Genomic DNA, 1,075 nt, shown 5'->3' with positions numbered 1-1,075 from the left:
GGACCAGTGCAGAATAATTCTCCTTGGAGTTGAATCCCATCCTCCATCCTTTGTAGGCCTTTCTTTTTAGCCTCAGGAGGTCTGCTAGATCCCTGGAGAGCCGGGGAGCTGCTGTGCCCTCTCACTGCCTTTCCTCCAAGATGGATTTGAATTAGCTTGTGCAATCAGGATCGCTCCCTTGAGAAGCAACCACTTTTCTTGAACTCCTTTCTCCCTGGGGTCATGGTCCCTTAGGGCCTCATTGACAAGCCTCCTGAGCTTGTCAAAGTTGGCTTTCCTGAAGTCAAGGATTTCCGTGTTGCTGATGACTTGCCAGCTGTACAGCAGATGGTGAAGGTGATCAGCTCGTGGTTGCTGTCACCCAGCTTCCCATCAATCACTAGGTCACCAATTAGTTCATCCCCAGTAGCCAGTACCGGGTCAAGCAGCACTTTACCTCTCATTGGCTCATAGACTTCTTGAGTCAGGTAGAGGTCATCCACACACGAGAGGAAGCTTTGCAACTGCTCGTATTTTGCTGAGTGATCCTCCAAGGAGATATCCAGGTAACTGAGGTCACCCATGACAACCATGGTCCTGGAGCATGCGGCCTCAGCCAGTTCCTGGGTGAACTCCTGGTCAAGCTCTTGTCTTTGGGTGGGAGGTCTGTAGTAGGTTCCCACTGTTGTGTCCCCTGTGCCGTGTTGCCCAAGGATTTTAACCCAGAGGGTCTCCAGTCATCCACCCTGGTTGTCAATATCAGTTTGCAAGGTTGCGTAGCTTTTCTTAACATAGAGAGCTACAACCCTGCCCCTTTTATCTACACAATCCCTCCTGTACAGGGTATACCCATCTGTACCAATGGTCCAGTCATGGGTGGAGTCCCACCAGGTCTCCATGATCCCTATGATGTCATAATTATTTGCATTAAGCAGGAGGATGAATTCCTTCTGCTTATTCCCCAAGCTCCTGGCATTTGTGTACAGGGAGGCAAGTGTCCCTTTGGGGGCTCTTGCCTTGCCCACAGATTGTACCAGGGCTGGGGCAGGGGTGGACTCCCTTAAGTGTCTTGGCCTGCTGGCTTTGCAAGGGTTGC

Source organism: Crocodylus porosus, unplaced genomic scaffold (genome assembly GCF_001723895.1).
Source record: "Crocodylus porosus isolate Cpor-Errol unplaced genomic scaffold, CroPor_comp1, whole genome shotgun sequence".
In the NCBI taxonomy this organism is placed as follows: Eukaryota; Metazoa; Chordata; order Crocodylia; family Crocodylidae; genus Crocodylus; species Crocodylus porosus.
Note: the sequence above shows the minus strand (reverse complement) of the source record.